This window comes from Fundulus heteroclitus, unplaced genomic scaffold (assembly GCF_011125445.2).
Source record: "Fundulus heteroclitus isolate FHET01 unplaced genomic scaffold, MU-UCD_Fhet_4.1 scaffold_79, whole genome shotgun sequence".
Taxonomy (NCBI): domain Eukaryota; kingdom Metazoa; phylum Chordata; class Actinopteri; order Cyprinodontiformes; family Fundulidae; genus Fundulus; species Fundulus heteroclitus.
The window spans coordinates 665,447-684,513 of NW_023397241.1; the positions used below are offsets into that span (position 1 = coordinate 665,447).

Here is a 19,067-nt window from a genome sequence, read left to right on the forward strand (position 1 = left end):
TAGCTCCTCCGAGGCTCATGAGCGCCCTCTTCAAAAGCTTTACAGCTGCCTCCGCAGCTCCATTCCTGTGGGGTGCATCTGCAGGGTGAAAATCCCACTTCCATTCAGTTCCGTTCTTGGCGGCTACATCTTCTATGGACACAGCCTGCAAGCAAGCCAGATGTTTATGCAGCTCATGCAGAGCTGGCTTAGCGCCAATGAAGTTAGTGCCTCTGTCGGACCATAGTTTCCTTGGATGCCCCCTCAGAGCAACAAAGCGGGAGTATGCTTGGAGGAAGCTTTCTGTTGTCTGGTCATTGGTGAGGTCAGCATGGACAGCTCTTGAAGCCATACAGCAAAAAACAATGCCCCAGACCTTCTTGCTGGTCCTTCTTTTAACAGCGTCTTTCACTTCGAAGGGGCCAAAAAGGTCGAGGGTTGCATATTCGAATGAGCTTGCTCTTTTGGTACGCTCTTGAGGGAGATCACTCATTACTTGCTGGCACATCTTGGCTCGTTTCTTTCTGCAGGTGACACAGTTGTTCAGTACCTTGCTCTTATTCTGTTTTATTTTTGCTATGTTTTAATCATGTAAAGCACTTTGCATTGTCTTTGTACTGAATTGTGCTATATAAATAAATTTGCCTTGCCTTACCTTCTTAACTGTTCTGCGTCCCTGCATGATCCAGGCTTTCCGTCTTATCCGTAGAAGGGTAGAAGCAACACCTTCATGGTTTTCTTCATGTGCCTCCCTGGCCAGTAGGGTTGCAAGCCACGACTGGCATGGGATTAGCGGTACAGACACTCCATCCTCACCCCAGCATTGGATTCTCCCTCCGCAGAGCAAAAGTCCTGTCTTTTCCTCCTTCTGAAAAGTCGTGTCTTTTCCTCCTTCTGAACAACCAGGTCTTGCCTCCCACTTTGACCGAACTGGAGCCTGGCTGTTACCCAGCCAGATTCCTACTACTCGTCTCACCCAGGCGATGGTCCCACACAACCGTGCCAGTGAACTGAACCGCAGGGGGTCCGCAAGGTGTACAAGTGCAACACTGGTTGGGCCTGACCATTTCCTGGGCTGGGCTCCTGCTGTAACCAGTGCCGAGAATGCCTTCCTCCGAAGTCCCCCGATCTCAGCAACAGAGGGGTTGATCTCTCTGGCAGTTTTCACGGGCCAGTCTGATTCAGGCAACTTCAAAAATTCTGGGCCTTCCTGCCAGACTGATCCTTCAGCAAGCTCCTCAGGGGATGCACCCCTTGTGATGAGGTCAGCGATGTTCTGTCTTCCTTCGACCCACCTCCAGCTATCTACTGATCCAGCCCTTTGGATTTTTCTAATCCGGTTTGCAAAAAATGTCTGATAGCCATAGCTATCCTTTTGGATGGCTCCCAGAATTGTCTGACTATCGACAAAATTAATCCACTGATCAACCTTGATGTAGCAGTGCTTCTCGAAGTATGTCTTCAGGCGAGATGCAAAGACAGCCCCGCACAGTTCTGCTTTAATGACATCACCTTTCTGGTCTAGAGGGGTGAGCTTGCCTTTTGATTCAACCAACTTAACTACAACTCCATCTTCTGTCTCCCACCGTAGGTAAAGAATGGCGCCGTAGGAAGCCTCACTTCAATCGGAAAATGTGATCCCCATTGGGCGGCCTATGGCTCCATGACGTGTGAGACTCCTGTCGAATCTGAGTTGGCTAAGTCTAGCATACTGCTCATTGCAGCTTCTCGAAGACGTGACGAAAGAGGGTCGTCCCACGTGTCCTTGGAAAGATGGTCTCTTCCTGCCTACTGAAAGGACTCTCTTACAAGCATCACTCCTCGTTGCTTGGCAGGTGAGGCCAGGCGGATGGGGTCATAGAACCCTGCAATCTGACTCAGTAGTGTGCGTCGGTTAAGAGGGTCGGGGGTGCCGCCTCTGATCTCATCCTCTCGTAGATCCAGACCGATTCTCATCTTTTCACGCCTTCTTGAGAAGTTCACCGATGTCAGTACACAGAGTTTGTCAGATTCGGGTTCATATCCCAATTCCAATGCCTTATTCTCCTCATTCCGAATCTGGTTGGGGAGTATCAGGGTCTTGGGCTCTGTTGACCTGACATTGCTGGGGTCAGTGGGTTTCTCACTCCTCCCACTTTGACCCGTCAGGACCCAGGGCTTGAGGGAAAAGCCTCCTGCTTTTAGGATTTCTTCCACCCCTTCGGTCATCCTAACCAGAGTTTGGAAATCATCATGCGATGTTAGGACATCGTCCAACCATGGACGAAAACTGGGGCAGGTTTGCCGTTTCTCTCATGGCAACCTGAGCGATGCATCCGGCAGGCTTGTCGCCAATGTTGACCCTGACAACGGCAAACACACCAATTTCATCTTCGGGGTTATCCCTCCAGAGGAAGCGATGGAGGTGGACCTCTTCGTCCTTCAGCCACACAGAATTATACATTTTCTTCACATCGCCAAGAGCAGCATACAACCTGCTCCTGAATCTCAACAGGACACCTCGGATTGGGTTGAGGACATCAGGGCCTTTGTGCAGGAGGTTGTTCAGGCTTAACCCTTTAAACTCCTGGCTACTGTTCCAGACTATCCTCACTGACGTTGAGCTAGAACGAGGATTTGGGGCAACCAAATGGCTGATGTACCAGATTGGGCCATTCCATCCTTCGATCTCTTCCTTCGTGAGTTCGATGGCTGCTCCTCTTGATACCATCTCAAGGATCTGCTCTCCATATGCCGCTTTCCACACAGATTCCCTTGCCAGCCGAGCCTCTGTCTTCCTGAAGGTTGCTTCCACTGCTCGGCGGTTATCTGGCAGAATTGCAGGGTTCACTTTCCATGGGTAGGCCGCATCCCAGTGAGGGGCGTCACTGTGTTTGTCCGCTAGCACATAAGAGAGGCAGTCCTTTATCTTTTCTAAGTCTTTTTCTTCTCCAAGGGTCATCTCTCTGCCTCCCGGATGGCACTTGCTGCACTTGCAGCTCCCGCATTTCGGGTCACACGCTGCCCCAATACTATCCCACTTGAACCACTCAAACACCTCATTGTTTGTGGCAGTGGTTCTGCTGAGGGTCACTTCTTCCATCCACAAGGACCTCTTTGTACACCCTTGAAGATGTCCTCATAGATCTTGCAAAGTGAGTTTCAGACTGGTGCAGCGTTAGGTCGACTACCTCGAAAAGACCAGGGTGAGTACCGGCAACAGTTTTGCCCAATGGGCCATCCCAGAGGACTAGATCTCCCTCCAACTTGAACGGCTGTGGAATTAAACAACCTTCCCTGTGGCTGATCAGAAGATCAATGTTCTCAGGGCGGACCAGCTCTTCTGCAGCAATGTCAGGAAAGATCTTTTGCAGTTGTCGCGGAGTGACAGGCTGACTTATCTCTGCAATACTCTCCAGGCCGTGGCAGAGAAGTTTGTGTTCCATTACCGTCCCCTTGATGGTCTTCACTCTTAGTCGCAGGGAGTACCTCTTGGTTGTGACTGTCGTCGTCATTCCTCCTATTCCGTGGACAATTAATTTGATGCTCTCACCAATCAGTCCAAGGTGCTGGGCAGCGTTGTTTGTTATGTAGTTGGTGTCAGAGGCAAGGTGAATAAGAGTGCCTATCAGCTGGCCTGAGTTAGTTGTCACTTCCAGTAACATCATTATAACTGGGTACTCTTTCAGTCCACCTCCAGCAGTGGAGATCGTGGTTGAGGCTTTGTTGAAAAATGCCTTCCTGAATTCTGCTCTTAGTTCCGGAGTGACTTTCGCCAGAAGCTCTTCTTGTTTGCTGGTCAGCCCGAGGCCTTTTCTCTCCATCCTTTTGGTACCTTGCACCTCGTGGCCAGCTTCTTTCTCTTGAGCGATGGACTTGGGGCAGAGCAGATAGTGGTGACGCTCTTCTTTGCGGCAGTCCATTTTACTGCAGAGAAACTTTGGGTTGCAACGGCCATTCTTCAGGTGAAAGCACAGGCACCGATTGCATATTCCATAGGTCTTCAGATGAGCCTTTCTCTTCTGGAGATCCATTTCCCTGAAGTCTTTGCAAGCAAACAGCCTGCCAGTGTGTGCCTCATCAGCACAGGCAGTGCACGGGCCCAAGCGTGGCTTCAACTGAGGCGAGTCCCTTTGGCCTGAGGTAGCTTTGGAGAACGCTTTCTTGACTCCTCTTTCTGGCTTATCTGCTGGGCCTTTCACTGAGGAGCTTCCCTCTCTTGGGTTTGCCTCCAGCTGATCCAGCTCTTCCAGGATTGCCTCCTGCTTCTTCAGGATGCGCAGTAAGCAGTCAAAGTGGTTATGTGGAGCAAAACTGTTCACAGACTTGGTCTTGTGCGTAATCCATTTCTCCTTCAGAGAGCTTGGTAGCTTGCTTTCAAGGGACTGTGCTACCTACCGGTTCTTTATGACCTCCTCTTCTCCCAAGATCACAAGGTTACTAAGGGCTCGCTCCACTGCTTAGATCAGCTCAATCGCTTTTCTAGAGTTATCTCCCTTTACGGGGGTAGGCCCTGAACCTCTTCAGATATCTTCAGAACGATTTTCGCCTTGTTTCCAAAGCGGTTGTCGAGGCGCCTGAACATTTCATCTGCTGACGCACAGCTGGACAGAACCAAGTCTTTCTTCACCCTGTCGCTGAAACTTGCTAGGAGGTGGAACCTTGTAACACCAGCAGCTGGGTTCCCCAGCTGTTCCAGTTCTTCCCACTCAGCCTTCCACCGATAGTAGTCGGTCATGTCTCCCGAGAATGTGGGCAAGCGTGTTCTTTCAAGGCTGATCTGTGGTCTGAAGCCATACGCCCCGGAATGCAGGCCAAGGGTGTTTTGTGGAGGAGCATATGGAAACGCAGGTGCTCTAGGACTGGGTACAGGTGTTACACTGGGGTCTTCAGAAACTTCTGGGGTCTTTTGGGGCTGCGTGCCAGACTCGCTCTGTTCTTCATCAGAACTTGCTTCTTCAACCTCCTCTGTCCGCTTCACCTTTTCCCAGCTCCGCACCCAGTGATGTAGTCTGTTGACCAGCTTGTATAGCTGCTGCTTGTAGACTGTTAGCTTGGCTCCAGAGACAAGACCTTCCCATCCAAGCACTTTCTGCTCAAGCATTTTAATTCTCTCCAGTAGACCCTCTCTCAGGACTTGAAAGTCTTCCTCCGGCAACTCCTTCACTTCAGTGTTCTCCACTTCAGCACATTTCTGCTCTGCACCGTCAGCGTACAATTTAAGCTCAACATAGGCAAATTTGGACCCTAACGTCTCCTTAGCAAGCTGGAGTGTTTCTGTATAGGTGGCAAGGCACGTCACCATCTTCTCCTCTACATGAGCCACTTCTCCTAGCGCTACAACATATTCGAGACCAGTGCTGTGCAATTTTTCAAAGTCCACACCAAGTGCTCTGATTTCGTCGGTAAGCAGCTTTTTTTCTAGTAGGTCTCCAGTGAGGGACAGCTTTTTGGCTCTCTTGTTGAAAGAGCCCTGTGCTGTTGAGTGCGTTCCCTTTAGGGCCACTGATTCTGCCGAATCCATCTTCCTTTTCCTGTACTGACCGAGGCGCTGCTACACAGAGGGGTCTATTCAGCCTATTCCTCTTCCTTTGGTGCTTTTTCGCTGGTCAATGCTGAGAGGGCGGTTGCGGATTTAGCTTGACGTGCTCCGGCCGTTTGGTTTATTACTGTTCCATGTTCTCCCCACAGAAAGGGCAACCCAGCATACATAGGATATTACTCAGTATTCCACATTTGTTTGTTTATTTATTTTTGTTCAAAAAGGGAACCAGTCATAAACCTGGAATAATAAGAAATGCAATGGTTCAATTTCCATGTATATACTGCAACCAACACAGCTCCCCAGTTCTTTACCTCAATAGCCCATTAACATTAAATAACATTCAAAATACAAATAATAATATTAATAATTATTCATCATCATCATTTCATAATTTGCATGTACATTCAAACATTATGCACTACATACAAACATTAAGCACCATATTCAAGTCCTACCAAAAGCCTATTCAAAAATGCATGCAGTCTTTCTATGAGCAGGAAACTTGAACTAGAACTACAACTCCCAAAATGCACCGCGGCAAACAAGGAAGTACGTTACCTATGTTAAATATCAGTCCGCAATTCACTTCAAACATTTATAAAGCTTAAGTGAACACGAATGGACACGTATTTTACAGCAATGATATAAGTCTAAATGTTAGCTTTATGACCCACAGCTTTGCCACTGCGTCAACTTATAACTTTGGAGCATAATGTTATCTTTATCAATTAACTTAACTGCTTAGATCCACCGGAGCATAGCGTTACCTTTAACATGCAACGGACATAAACAAAGCGACAACATAGCAAGGCGACAGCAGACAACATCAAGCGTACATCGTAAAGGCAGACAAGAAACATTTGAAATTAAGAGAGCTTACCAAGTGGCTGCACACCGGGTTGAAAGTCATTACAAACTAAGTGAATCTCGCGCTTCCTTTTTATGCAGTAAACACCGGTCCCCTGTCCTCACAGTACACTCCTCTCTTAAAGAGGCACTACACTATTGGGCTGCTAAACCCGAAACGTTTCTCCATAAGTGTTACTGGCATTTCTAAGCACATATAGCTCTGGCAGGTAAACATTTGATCACACATGCAAATAAGAAATAACAAAACTTCACAAATGACAAAAACTCCACAGAAAACACAACAGTACCGATAAAATACCGGATCAATGAGGATTATTGTTAAGAGTAGTAGTGTTGATAAATCCTTAACAATACCCTTCCCTACTTAGCAGCATTTGGGGCTCAGGAAAGGCAACAAGGTAGTCCAGTGTGCGATTTGCAAAAAAAAAAAAAAAGTTTGATTAATAATGGTTAGCTAGCACGGTGCTCTTTCAGGTAGCTAGCTAGATCCAGTAGGTTGACTATTGTTTTTAAACTTGCGCCATCTACTGTTGGGACTCGCGAGTGGGTATTAGTTTACTTTAACCGCTTTGAGCAGAAAACGTAATAATACTCTTTAAAAACAGACAACAAAAAATTCAATTAACAAATGTGAAGGACACAACACATGTATTTATATTAGGGCTGTCAAAAGATTAAATGATTGAATTTGAATCGATTAATCACATAATGTCGATAGTTAACTCAAGATTAATTTCAAATTAATGGCACATTTTATCCTTTTATTTCTGCAAGGGTAATAGCCTGTTTGGGCACTTTAATATGCAATTTTGCAATAAATGACACCAATAAAATACATGCTTGAACAAAAAATATTTTTATTTTGTTATTTTTCAAGCACTTTTGAGAATTGGAATGAAGACATCCTGGTGCCAAATGTTAAACTCTGGACTATAATGGCTAAATGACTAATCATGAGGTCCTGATGTTTACACAATGTGCAAATAAAAGTGTAAATAAATATCTATTTTCATGCCAATATATTTTTTTGCCTCTTAAACAAATATAGACACGGTATTAGTTATATACATATAAATTAATAAAAATTTTACATTTCAATAAAGTCCTAAGTTTTTTTTTTCAAATTTACTTTTTATTGAAAAAGCATATTGTACATTACAAATTACATTGTATACATTTACTGTATGCTTGCTCTTTCACATATTTTCATTTTTAAACAGTTAAGAACATCAGTGAACATTGTGGGGAGCAGAAACATTGCAGTCACATGACATTTCACTGGGATTTTTACATAAAGTCTGTATGAGTAGGCTTCACATATTCTGTCCATTTAGACCAAAAAGCGTAAAAAGCATCCAGTTTCACTTTGATGAGGAAAGAGATTTTTTCCATTGTGTAGATCTCTTTGACAATATTGATCCAGTCATCGACCGTTGGGCAGTCAGGCTTCAGCCATTTCCTTGTGACTGCTTTCTTACTAGCTGCCAACAAAATGTACAAAAGTTTTCTGCTATAATTACTGAAGTTGTCCACCTCTATTCTACCTAAGTACAAGCATTCAAATGACAAGGGAAAAACAATAGAGAATACATTCTGTAAATGGTAGTGAATCTCTGACCAATATTCTTGTATGATCGCACATTCCCAAAAAATATGGAAATGGTTGGCACCTTCACTGTTACATCTCCAACAAGCATCACTCGTCCCTTGGTATTTTTTCTGTGCTGGTGTAATGAAAAACCTCATGATATTCTTCCAACAGAATTCACGCCAGACATTTGATCCAGTTGTAGCCCATTGTATTTCACATATATGTTCCCAACCCTCCTCTGTGATTACGAAACCACCTTCCCTTTCCCACTTTTCTTTCACATAATATGTGCTCTCCACTTCACACCCAAGGATGCTTTTGTATAGTTTAGAAACTATTTTTGATGGGGACATTGATTTTATTATTGATAAGAAAGTATGAAAAAAGCCTTGATTAATTGAGTGCATGTCGATATTTTTATTGAAATAGCTTCTTACTTGAAGATATCTAAAGAAGTCATCAGTATCTAATCCATGTTTTCTTTTTAAATTATCAAAAGATTGGAATGCCCCCTTGTGGACAAGGGAGTTATAGTCAGTTATTCCTTTGGAAACCCATAGTTTGAATCTTTTGTCAGATTTATTAGGGGCAAAGTCGGTGTCATAAGCACACCATCTTAAAATTTTGGAGGCCTGTTCTAAGTGACAAAGTTTTATAGTTTCATTCCATATTTTAATCATAACGTTTAATAGGTGGTTTTCCTGAATATCAATGTTACTCTGTAGTTTAGTATCCACCATTAAGGCTTTCAAAGGTATTCCATTAATTACTTTTTTCTCTAGATCTTTCCAGCCTGCTGTGTAAACTGGAGAGCACATACATACAAGAGGTCTTAACTGTGCAGCATAAAAATACTTCCGTAAACATGGCAAGTTCCTACCCCCCTTATTTTTCGGTAACTGTAATGTTTTATACTTGATTCTAGGTTTTTTACCCTTCCAAATATATCTGGATATAATTTTATCCCATTCATCAAATTGTTTTTGTGGAATATAGAATGGAAGGCATTGGAATAGATAAAGCATTTGTGGGAGGAGAGTCATTCTAACTGAGTCAATTCTTGAGTGCAAATCAAGAAATGGTAATGAACCCCATCTTTGTAGGTCAGATTGCAATTTAACATTCAGAGGTCCATAATTAACATCAATCATTTTATTAAAATCTTTGTGTAAAACCATACCCAGATATTTGATTGATTCGGCTTCCCATTTCCATTTGTAGCTATTTTTAATATTCTGTGGAGGATTGTAATTTAAAGTTAAAACTTGAGTCTTACTAACATTAATTTTGTATCCTGAGAATGTACCATATTCTTCAATCATTTTGATAGTTAAAGGTAATGTTTGGGTTGGATGTGTAATGGTCAGCAGTAGATCGTCTGCAAACAGGGCAAGCTTTTGCTCCTGTCCCAGGATTGTTACACCTTTTATATTCTGGTTTTCCCTTATCCATTGAGCGAGCGGTTCTATATACAAGGCAAAAAGGAGAGCAGACATATTGCAGCCTTGTCTTGATCCTCTTTCGAGGGCGATTGACTCCGTGAGGTCTCCGTTGATTTTTATCCTAGCTGTAGGTTTAGAATATAGTCCTGAAATTGTCTCAATTATTGATCGATGAAAGCCAAATTTATTTAGTACTTTGTATAAGAAGATCCACCTCACGGAGTCAAAAGCTTTTTCTGCATCTAAGCTAATTACTAGGGTTTCTTGTTTTTGTTGATTAACCTGTTGTATTATATTTAACACTCTTCTTATACTGTCCTGTGTTTGTCTTTGTTTAATGAACCCTGTTTGGTCTTTGTGTATTATTATTGGTAAGATCGCTTCCAGTCGCCGTGAAATTATGGATGTGAATAGTTTGTAATCAATATTTAGAATACTGATAGGCCGAAAGCTGCCGCACTCCAATCTATCTTTTCCCTCTTTTGGTATGAGAGAAATTATTGCTTCATTCCATGATGTTGGAGTAGTTTTCTTTTCAAGCACCCAGTTGAAGGTTTTGAGTAAAACTGGAGTGAGATGACTCTCCATTGTTTTGTACCACTCTGGGCCATATCCATCCGCTCCCGCCATTTTGCCCCTTTTTAGTTTTGTGATTGCCAAATGAATTTCTTCTGTGGTAACTGCAGCAAGAAGCTTCTTATTTTGTTCTTCTGTCACTATTGGTAAGTTTAACTTTTCCAGGAAGTTATCTATGTCACCCTCATTATTTATGACTGATTGTGAGTAAAGATTTGTATAGTATTTTTGGAAGCAACGTTGTATTTGTTTGTGTTCGGTCTCTATTTTATCATTTTGGGGGTTCCTAATTTTGTAAATTGTTCTCTCTGCTTGTTGTTTCCTTAGTTTGTAAGAGAGGAGTTTTAAGGATTTTCCACCCGTTTCATAGTATTGTTGTTTCATAAAGATTAATTTCTTTTGTATTGTTAAGGTTTCAATCTCATTTATTTCTTTTTTCAGTTCATCAATTTCAATTTTGATCTCTTTTTTCATATTTTTAGAATGTTCCTGTTGGAGTTTTAATATCTTCTCCTCTAAGCTTGTTAATTTGAGTTGGTTGATTTTCTTTAGGTAAGAGGAGATGCTTATTATTCTTCCTCTCATTACTGCTTTTAATGTGTCCCAAAGGGTTCCTGGGGACACCTCACCTTTATCGTTATGATTAAGGTAGTCTTTAATCTCTTCAGTAAGCTTTTGTTTAGCATTTTGATTATTTAAAATGTTATTATTTAATCTCCAAAGTGTACATTTCTTCCTTGGCAGATAAACATTCATGGCGACTGGATTGTGATCTGAGATTGTACATGGTCCAATTTCACAATCCTTCACATTTAATAAGTCATTTTTGAACATAAATATATAGTCTAACCTTGAGTAGACGTTATGAGGGTGTGAGTAATGAGTATATTCTCTCTTGGTTGGATTATTTTCCCTCCACACGTCTGCTAAACCAGTCTCTTCCATTAGTTGTAGGATCTTTTTTCCTATTTTCCTAGAATCGCCCCTACCAGTGGAAGAGTCCAGCGAGATTTTTAATGGGACGTTAATGTCCCCGGCACATATCAATATCCCTAGACTTTTTGTTGAAATTAGTTCAAATATGTGTTTATAGAAGGATAAGTCACTGTTTGGAGGAATATATACATTTAATAAGGTTGTAAGAGTACCTTCGATTTTTCCTGTTATCATGTCGTATCTACCTTCATTATCTTTTAATTCAGAGATGTGTTCGTAGTTCAGTGCTCCAGATATCAGGGTCGCCACTCCTCTCCTCCGTCCTGAACTATGAGATGAATAGAAGACATGTTTATATCCCATTTTTTTCAGTTTTACATGTTCATCGTCTGGGAGATGCGTTTCTTGTAAAAAAGCAATTTCTGTTTTATCTCTTTTGAGTTTTGACAATATCTTCCATCTTTTAACTGGATTATGCAAGCCATTAATATTAAGTGTAGTTATCTGTATATGTTTGTTATGCATTTGGTCTTAGTTTCACATTGGTTGTGACATTTTGTTCCCCACATAAACATCAAACTTAGAACATAAGTGGAACATTCACACTGAAAATAAACAAAAAACATGGTAAACTTCCAAGGTAGGGGTCCTTGAGGTGGACCCTTTTGGGCCTCTAAAGGCGGTGTCCTCATGTGTCCGTTCGAGGGGCCTTCATTGGCTGTGGCCTGTGCCATAAGGGAGTTGGATCCCGAAGAACCACCATCTTGTATTTCACACCAGTATATTATTATAACTTGAACTTACATTTTGTCGATGAAAATAACAGTTTCTCAAAGAAAAGTGGTGCAGGAGACCTCAATCTTCAGTGGGTGTAGCTGCCGTCCTCCTGAAGGCTCTCAGTTTCTCTCTGTATCCGGGGTCTGGTGCTGGATGATGTGGGTTGGGTCTGGACCCTCCTGCCACCCTGCTCCAGGTCAGCTGCTTCAGTTGTTCCAGGATGGTTTCCGATGACTTGATTATTTTAACTTGAAAACCTCGTTTGGTCATGTCTTCACTTGCCTCTTTCGCCGTGTCATAGATTCTGATCCCTTCTGCATATTTAACTTTCAGTCTGGCAGGGAAAAGTGTTTGGAACTTGATTTGGTTGTCTTTCAGTATCTTGCGTATCTCAGCATATTCTTTTCTTTTTTTGATGATGAGAGGTGGATAGTCGTTGTCAAGTGTTATTTGTTTGCCTTTCCAGGTAAAGCCTTTCTGTTGCCACGCTTTGAGGAGTATGAGCTCTTTAGTCTTGAAGCTCAGAAACTTGACAATGATGGAGCGTGGTGGGGCTCCACTCGGGGGGACAGGGCCAAGAGAGCGGTGGGCACGCTCGATGTTTATCTCCACATCAGCGCTCAGCTTTAACCCCTCACGTAACATTGCCTCGACGAATGCACTCACGCTGGGGTAATCTTGTTCCGTGGTCTCTGGCACGTTATAAATTCTGACATTCTCTCTTCTAGTTCTGCTTTCCAGATTTGTCAACTTGTCCACTAACCCTGTGTGGAGCTGCAAAAGTCCGGTCAAAGCATCCTCTACGTTCTGTAATCTCTCTTCTGCTTTTTCAATTCTCTCCTCAGCTTCCTCCATTCGGTTATTAGCTTTAGCAATATCTTCTTTCAGACTTCCAAGTTTCTCATTAGTTTCCTGTCGGAATGCTCTCAGCTCTTGTAAGAGAGTGTCAAGTGCCGTTGAATCTGCCATTGCATGCGTTTCTGCGCTCGCTTGTTGTTGTTAGCCTGTTAGCACTGCTGTCCGCACTGGTTAGCTTGTTAGCATTAGTTCGCGTTAGCACTTTTCCAAAGTTAGTACGGCTATTTCGACGCACTTTCAAACCTGGTATTCGGCGTATTTCTCTTCCCCTCGTTGTTATATAGAGGCGTGGATGTGGATTTCTTTGGTTTAGAGGGGGTTTGTTGTTAAATCGTTTGGTTCTGTCGGGAGCTCCCTCACAGTGCGGCCGTCATGGTGGTGTTCCAACCGGAAGTCCAAAGTCCTAAGTTTTATTGTTCGTTTTTTCACTCTCTCTGAGCTTTGAGTGCTGGAACAATATTTTTGCTTGCTGTTTAAGCCTGGAAAAAGGTTTTAAATTTCCAGGTCATTCCAGTCTTACACTTTGTTTGCAACTGGGCAGGAGCTTAATACCCTAAGAGAGACTGTTTAGCAACTGTTTAGTGACTCCAGGTCCTTCGTTTGGCAACGTAATTCAGCCTTAGTTTGTCAAATACAGAGAAAACAAATTAATAAGCATTAAAGTACGGTTTATGGGTTGGGTTTCTGCAATGTTATCAGCATGTTAAAAACTCATCTTCAGAACCAATGTCTGCTCAAAACGACGATCTGCACCAAGTAATCTACTTTTAGCAGTTATCACCGGTTATTGTACCGTAAACTGCAGAGTTGCTCTGTCTGCCTTTACTTCTGTCTGCTCCTATGGCGGAGGGATATTTCAGCAGGATACACTCAAATTATCTAATGCAGGCAGGTCTCTTAATAACCACTGTTTCATCACTTATTTTAGAGCCCAAATAAGCAATTTCACTTTCAGAAACGTGCCCAAAAAAACTGCAACCCGTGACTCATGAAATTTACAAGCGCCTTTAGAATAAAACAAGCCCAAAGTCGCATGAAATAAACAGTCTGTGCAACAGTGAGCGCGGGTCTGTTTTGCTCCAGTCTCTAGCGCTCTTGAAACTACGGAAAGCGCAGAGGATAAAAGAAACACAGTGCGGAGAGCACGGCAGGGAAAAAACATTAGGGAACGGTGTGTGTGTTTTGACGTGCAATTAACGCCGACAAAAAAAATTTCGCCGTTGTGGTCTAACAAAGTTAACGTGTTAATGCGTTAAAACTGACAACCCAATTTATATACATTTTTAAAAATCCATACTATTACTTATTCAGACCAGAGGGGGGAGGAATGTATCCCCCCCCCAGGGATAAAACATGAATGACCAGAGGGGGGGGGGGGGGGGCGTCACAAACAGAGGGGGGGGGGGGGGGGGGGGGCGAGTAAATCCCCCCCATCTCCCCCATCAAATCGCACCCAGAGGTAGTCCCATATTGACTAACAGAAGGGCTGGGCGATATGGCCTAAAACTAAAATCTTTGATTTTTTCACAATAAATTTAATTGACGACACAAGGAAATCATTCAAATAAAGGTTGTTTTTATTTGACAACAAAATGTATTTCCCTATTGGGCTTGAAGTGCAAATCTTAAAATAAGGCAAAATAAGTAAAAGGTTCCGCTTGAACGAAGATGAGTGCCCCTATTATGATTAATAGGGCATTAACATGCCTTTCTTATCTTATCTTCACAAAACTCACACAGCAGCTGCCTGTGCCTGTGAGACAGCGCGGAGGGAATAGGCAGGTCCCATGAAGCTGTAGCAGTTGTCATGAGACAGTAATGGTAGACAGATTGCAGCTTTCAAGTGAACCTGCTAAATCAGCAAAACACAGAAAGGTGTCTGAAAAGTCCCCAAATATGAGTTGCTAAGTAGGAAACACTGGACTGTCATCTCTAGTTTTCCTTCTCAACCGAGTGCAGAGCAGCGCCCAGAAGCCACCAGTAGCTTGATTCAACAGCAGCTTCGCTGCGAGGCAGACAGGAGCCAGACAGAAACCAGAGGGAGTTGGTTTTTCAAAAGTAAATTCAGAAAAAATGTGGATGGATGGATGGATGGATGGATGGATGGAGTAAATTTTAACATTTCACGATATTTAAATAGATTTTAAACTCTGATTATTATTATTAGAATAAGTGCAAAAATATACAAAAGCTATGCTATATCATATGCTTTACATTGTTTGAACCTATTTTTGAATTAATTCTGAAGGTGTGGCAAAGAAACTGGCAAAGAAACTGGGGTGACCGCAACTGGAGGTGGTTGATTCTTAACAAGGCAATGTTTGGATCAGATACACAGGGCAGTCATAAGTAGCAGCTCTTGCCGCCGCCTACATTTCCCCGATTGTACATCCCAAAAATCACCTTTGCATCTTTCTCCACTGAGAGCAACATTAACGAGTGATTGGGTTCCTTGTTCCAACCGAGATGCTACTTTTCCGATCAAAACACAGACCGGATACCAACATCGACGGGTGCTGCCATCTTGGAATGTAGTCGCCGTTGTAAGGCGAATTCTGATTGGTTGACGCGCACATAATTTGTTCCGTGTGCTCTGATTAGTCCTGACAGCATGTGATCACTGATTCCGCCAAAATGGCGAGCAGGAAAATGAAACATAGGTCGTTTCTCAATTCACAAGAACGCGAGTCCGTACTCGCTAAGAACACAGGAAGATCGGACTTGACGAGAACACGAGCACGCAGCACGTATTGTGTATTGGAACAGAAGCGGACTCGTATACTCGTGACGTCATCACACCCACAGTTCTTTAGCGTTTCTTTTAACATTCAAAACTATTATATACACTACATATATAATACACTACACCATCATACCTTATTGAAAACATTTAAAAAATATATTTTTAATTTCCAAAAATGCCTAAAAAAATATCAAAAAAAATTACAGAACTGATGGTATAAAATGTCTTTGTTGGGAGTTGTAATGGTCGTAGCTGTAGAGGCGATTAAATCTTTTTTTAAAAATCTGCACTTTGTAGAAGCAAAATGAGCAATATTGCTGTTGCTCCGGTCGTTGGTCAGCTTTATCAGCAGGCTGAAGAGGAGGTGGCGCAATTAAGGAGGCAAATCCAAGCAAGGAAAAGATTGATGCAGCAGAGGAGGCTCAGAAGGCAGGCTTTGCTTGCCCATCTATGCCAACTGGTAGGCATTTTAAGATTGACAGCCTGTGTTCTACTTTTATCTTTAAAAAAAACTTTGAGGATGGTATTAAACACGTGATCAGGTTGAAATTGTGACAATTTTTCTATAAATAATTGGAAATAATTGGATTCTTGGCTGCGTGGATAACCTTTCAAAAAGTCACGAGTGACTTCGCCAGGTTTGTATACAACAATGTGTTCGTCTCTAGAATCATCGCCGATGATATGATATCGTGTGTGTGATGAGTGCAAGTGAAATTAAACTGTGAGATAAGAGATTTCAACAGCGATATAACTGAAATAAATTTAACATGTAAATTCAATTTCAAATTCAAACCATGTATTTTTATGATAAAAATTCGACTTTGTTCGTGAAGAAATGTTACGATCGTTTTTAGAACAGAACTGTGAATAATAATAATAATAATAATAATAATAAGAAGAAGAAGAAGAAGAAGAAGAAGAAGAAGAAGAAGAAGAATCTGGAAGGTGGTGGTAATGCACCTAAAAGTTGTTTGCCAACCACTATTAAAAAAGAGAAGAAGAAGAAGTAGTAGTTAGTTATAGGCCCATAGCTCTTACTTCTAATTTATGTAAATTGATGGAGAGAATGATAACTAGGAGATTAATGTAAGAAATAGAAAAAAAGAGGTATTTTATCTCCTTATCAGAGTGGTTTTAGAAGTGGACGGACAACGGTTGATCCAATTGTTTGTTTAGAAAGTGAAATTAGAAAGGCTCAGGTAAATAAATAAATGCTCTTAGCTACATTTTGATATTGAAAAAGCGTACGATATGCTTTGGAGGGAGAGTTTATTAATTAAGATGGATAAAATGGGAATTAAAGGAAAAATGTTTAATTGGATTAAGGATTTTTTAAAGAATAGAACAATCGAAGTAAGAGTTGGGGTAAATTATTCAAATATGTATGCTATACAAAATGGAACTCCTCAAGGTAGTGTATGTAGTCCATTGCTTTTTAATATAATGATTAATGATAATTTTGATAATATAGATTTTAGAATTAGTAAAGCATTATATGCAGATGATGGGGCATTATGGTTGAGAGGAGGAAATATTAGTTATTTAAAAAATAGAATGCAATCAGCCATTAAAACGGTTGAAATATGGTCACATAAATGGGGGTTTCATTTGTCTGTTGAGAAGACACAAGTAATATGTTTTTCAAGGAAAAGGGTTAATCCAACAGTTGATCTTACATTATATGGGCATAAATTGAAACAGGTAAATATCGTAAGGTACCTCGGCGTATGGTTTGATGAAAAACTTTCATTTAAGAAGATCATTGATAAATGTAAAAAATGTATTAATATTTTGAGATGTTTGTCAGGGAATGACTGGGGGGCAACTAGTACATCTTTGAAAAGAATATATGATGTTTTAATTCGATCTGTGTTGGACTATGAATGTATCGTTTATAAGTCAGCTGCAAATTGTTTGTTATTAGATTTAGATAGAGTCCAAGCCAAAGCGCTTAGAATATGTTGTGGTGCTTTTAGAACATCTCCAATTCCTGCTCTTCAGGTGATTACTGGAGAAATGCCACTGGACTTAAGGAGGATGAAACTGTCAATAAATTACTGGTAAAATTTACAAGGGCATGAGGAAAATCACCCTACTAAACAGATATTCAGAGAATGTTGGGAATATGGCCATCACATAAGGAGTTTTGGATGGGAAGGAAATATTTATGCAGAGTATTCTGGGATAAGTAATATAGCATACTGTAAAACTGTAATTACATCTAAAATTGCTCCATGGTTATTTGAAATGTCAACAGTAAATTTAGAAACCAAAAAAATAGAACAGTCCTGTGGAGGTTTGTATCAAATTATTCAGCAGTATTTAGTTATAAGGTATAAAAATATGACACAAATATATACAGATGCATCAAAACAGGAAAATGGTAAAACAGGAGTAGCAGTATATATTCTGAAAGAAAAAATTTCTATAAAAAGAAGAACAACAGATAATTTATCAATTTTTTCAGCAGAGATGTTGGCAATTATTTTGGCATTACAATGGGTGCTGGAGGTGAAGCCTAGAAATGTAGTTATCTGTTCAGATTCATTGTCTTGCCTGACTAGTTTTAAAAGTGGAAAATCTGAAAGCCGTCAAGATCTTCTAGATGAAGTCAGTTATTTAATATATGGTATAAAGCAACAAAAAATAAGTATTCAATTTACATGGGTTCCAGCACATAAAGGAATTTTAGGTAATGAAAAAGTAGATAAATTAGCTAAAGAAGCAGTTAAGGCAAGAGAAATTGAATATGATGTCCCGCTAAGTACAAAAGAAATAAAAGTAATTATTAAAGATAAAATAAATAATATATGGCAGGAGAGATGGAATTTAGAAGAAAAAGGAAGACATTTATATAAAATACAGAAAGATATTATCATAAGATATAATAGTATGACAGTTCGTAGGAAGCATAGCTCTAGATTTCAGCCCCCAGTTCACCACCAACCCGTCTGCGTTTCAAACAAATTTTCCCCACTCAGCGAGAAGCCGACCCTGATTATTGGGAGCTCAATAGTCAGAAACGTGGCACTAGAGACACCAGGGACCATAGTTAAATGCCTGCCAGGGGCCAGAACGGGCGACATAGAATCTTACCTAAAACTGCTGGCTAAGGATAAGCGTAAATACAGTAAGATTGTTATTCACGCTGGCGGTAATGACACCCGGTCACGCCGATCGGAGGTCACTAAAGTTGGTGTTGCTTCGGTGTGTGAGTTTGCTAAAGCAATGTCGGACTCCGTAATTTTCTCTGGTCCCCTGCCTGATTTGACCAGTGATGACATGTTTAGCCGCATGTCATCATTCAACCGCTGGTTGTCTAGGTGGTGTCCTGAAAACGACGTGGGCTACATTGATAACTGGAGAACTTTCTGGGGAAAACCTGGTCTGATCCGGAGAGACGGCATCCATCCTACTTTGGATGGTGCAGCTCTTCTTTCTAGAAATCTGGCCGGATTTATTAGTCCTCCTAAATGCTGACAACCCAGGGTCCAGACCAGGAAGCAGAGCCATAGTTTAACACACCTCTCTGCAGCTTCTGTACTGTTACCCATCCATTATCCTATTGAGATGGTGTCTTTCCCAAGGCCAAAACTTAACAGATCAAAAACTTATCTAAAAGGAACAAATCATAAAAACCTAATAAAAATAAATACGGTTCACCTTGAACCTAAAAATAAAACAATTAAATGTGGTCTATTAAATATAAGGTCTCTCCCTCCAAAGACTTTGTTAGTTAACGAATTGATTTCTGATAAACAGATTGAT

At 41.3% G+C, this 19,067-nt stretch overlaps 1 protein-coding gene across 2 annotated transcripts in view; it reads right to left on the minus strand.

Annotated features, from left to right (window-relative positions):
- Positions 1-19,067, minus strand: part of cunh5orf22 (chromosome unknown C5orf22 homolog) — a 103,703-nt gene that overhangs the window by 74,912 nt on the left and 9,724 nt on the right. The gene's annotated exons all lie outside the window — the stretch shown is intronic.